This window comes from Calliphora vicina, chromosome 5 (genome assembly GCF_958450345.1).
Source record: "Calliphora vicina chromosome 5, idCalVici1.1, whole genome shotgun sequence".
NCBI lineage: Eukaryota > Metazoa > Arthropoda > Insecta > Diptera > Calliphoridae > Calliphora > Calliphora vicina.
In genome coordinates, this window is record NC_088784.1 from 54,306,216 (window position 1) to 54,309,688 (window position 3,473).

The following is a 3,473-nucleotide window of genomic DNA, read 5'->3' on the forward strand; positions in this document are numbered from 1 at the left end:
GAGATTTTGTCCAGAATTTTTAAATTTAAGAGTTTTGTTTAGTGGTATTTTTAGGTTAAGTTTTTTATTTATTTATATCGGTTCTATAACTAGTCCTTCCACCAATGTTTTCTGTTTGAAATTGTCACAAAAAAATTCTCGCTCATCGATTCTGTAACCACTGAGCGTTTGAAATAATCGGTTTTAAACATACACACAGCCTCAAAAGTGAGTAAACACCCGCGAATTTTTTGATTTTTTTACGATCATGAAAATCGTTATAGACCGACTTAAATCTTTTTTTTTTCACAACCTAATCTATTATTCAACTGAATCTCCAACAAACCGAAACATTAAAATTTTAGTCGAAGAATACATTTTAGGATTTTCATTATCTTAAAAAAATCAAATATTTTTGTGGATGATCGTAAAAAAATCAAAAAATTCGCGGGTGTTTACTCACTTTTGAGGCTGTGTGTATGTTTAAAACCGATTATTTCAAACGCTCAGTGAGCGGGAATTTTTTAGTAAATATAAATAACAGACGTTAAAAAAATTATTTTTTTTGGCCATACCTGCGAATAGGTTAACGGTATCCTACGAAGACAAAAACTCATATACAAGTAAATATGGACATATTTTAAGTAAAAATTAGCTTTTATTTTAATTTTTCTCGAAATATCTTAATTTTTTTCCTAAATTTTTTGTTCAAGTGGCCTGAAACACGTTAATGGTCTGGCGAACTTGTAATAACTTTAAAATTTTTTAATAAAATTTTGTCATTTATATCTCATTACAACGATAATTACGTACATATATCGACTCTTTGCATTCAATTGCAAAAGTATTTATTTAGTAGCAAATTTTTTTCAAAAACTGAAAAATTTGCATTTTTCTCTAATTTTGGCGATAATACAGTTTTTGGGTCATTTTGAACCAAAAGAGATACAGGGTTAATTTCCAAAATTTTTTTTTAGTGTAATATTCATTAATATAAATAAATCTACATATTTCTAGAAAAAAATGCAGAAAGTTAACGAATATATCTGAACTTTGACCTCGATGCGCGTCCAGAAATCGTTGCCCGATTTGGCTCAAATTTTCAGCACTTAACATTTAGGCCTAGTGTCACAATATTCCACCCGGCACTCTTTGAAATCTAAAAAAAAATCGGCTGTCACTCTAATATACATATATGAAATATTCTTTAAAATTGACAAAGTTATTTTCTGCGAATTAAACTATTTTATTTCATTTATTTTCTCTGCTACTTTTCATACAGTCTTCCACAGCTTTGTGCAACACTTTTGAGGCTCACTGTATACACAATAAAAGAAAATATTATTTTTTTAGATTAAAGCCGTTAGTTATTAATTTTTAAACAGTAAAAATCGTCAATTTAATATATTTATTTTCAAATAAGTGTAAGTTCTTTGTTGAACACTATTAGGCGATGGATGTATTTTTACCATGAAAACTTTAAAACTATGTAATTTTATGGGTAAAGTGAACTAAATGTTGAACTAAGAAATGTAGCTATTTCTGCATCAGCAGCTGGACATTAATGATTTAGTGCTGTTTGGGGCAGAAATTAAATTATAAGCTACAAAAGAAATCCTTTAACAAAACAAAAATAGATAAATTATTTAATTTCATAAATGAATGAATTGGTGACATTTTTGTTATAGTTATTGAAACTCAAATAAGTATGTTTGAGTGTAAATGAGTCAGATATCAACATACATACATAAATACATATATATGTATGTTTGTATTTATACTAGAGTGACAGACAATTGTATTGGAAAATGTATTTTTGAATCATAAGGAGTGCAGGCCTTAAGTTTGTCACACTACATGATATACATCTGGGTCTTCTGGGTTTAGAACTGCTTTGATAAGTATACACTTAAAATAATCAAAAATATCTTAAAATCTAATGTTTTATTAGATTTTAGCAATATTTACCTAAAATATTGTAGATTTTTGGATTAGATTGGATTATTGTTGTTGTGTGGATGAAAAAAACTTAGGTATATTTTTACCTGAATGTTTTATAAAACACGATAATTGTTTGGGTTTTAATAAAAAAATAGCAAAAAATGTATAAATGTGAATTTCAGTACAGAAAAAACTATTTCCTAAACAGTTTCAATTCAAATATTTATCACATATTGAACTGATTTCAAAAGAGCAGGAAAAGACATTTCTTTCGAGAAAAAGGGCACATTTTTTTCGAAAGATTGAAGAAATTGATATCTAAACTATTTCGGACACATTTTGCTAAGAACAATAGCTAATATGTTACATGGATGAGAAAAAACAACTGTTTTGCCAAAATGTCCGAATAATTTTGTCAGAATTACTATCCAATAGGACTAACCTTGGTGTAAATTTAATCACGATCGGAAGACATCGTTTTCAAAATTAGGTTCACATGACATTTTGGTGGACAGTTGTATAGTGGCATCTAGGTGAAATAATGAACCGATGTGCCAAAATTTATCGAAATGCATTTCAAACGGCGACCAACACATTGCGCACATGAATTACATAAAAACTCAAGGACAGGGAAACTGACGGATATGTTCTTCGTCCACCCACTATGGTGGTGTAGGGTATGCAAACATGATTTTCTATGGAATGTTTTATTTAATTTTTGGTGTTACATTTTACTATACTAAGAATTGGAAATTACGATATTGAAATAAGAAATGGTAAATACTATAATTTTCGATACGAAATCTATTTTAATTATAAACGAATACATTTCCTTTTTTTTGTGTAGGGTGTCATGTTGTAATGTAAATGTGTTGAAATTTGGCGATTTATTTAGTTGTTCTTACTGATCTTTTTATTGTGTTCTGAGAATGTATTTAAAACTGAGAGTATGTACATACAGTAGTGGAAATAATAATAGACATTACAGATTTTTACGTTGATATCAATTTGTACATGTATGATGGGCTTTAGCATTTGTACTTACCAGGACCTATGGTTGAACGAACTACCTCAAACTTGTATCTATTATCAATATTAGCTAACCATAACGGTGACGCTAATTGTTATTATTTTTATAGTGGTATTTTTGCTTAAGTTTATTCTATTCTAACTTAAATTTCAAATTATTTCCAGTACATCTTAACAAAGGTTTCTTTTTGTGACACAAAATATTGCATTTTTTGTGCCATTTGTTAATGGCTACCTTTACCTTATAATATGTTACCTTTTTAACGATCAGAATAACACAAAAACCATTACCATTATCATGTATGGAATTTTCTTGTATGTAGTTTCTAAATATTCTAAACCTAACTTTTTGCATCCATTTTAATCAAAAAATACAAAAACTATTTCAAAATCAAGAACAGCTGTTTAAAAAGTTCTTCCTTTCTAATTCTTTAGTAAAATTGTGCCTGAAACTGTAGCATATTTTCGGGGTTTTAGCGCAAACATTATTTGAAAAGAACAAGTTGTACGTTTACAAAACCATA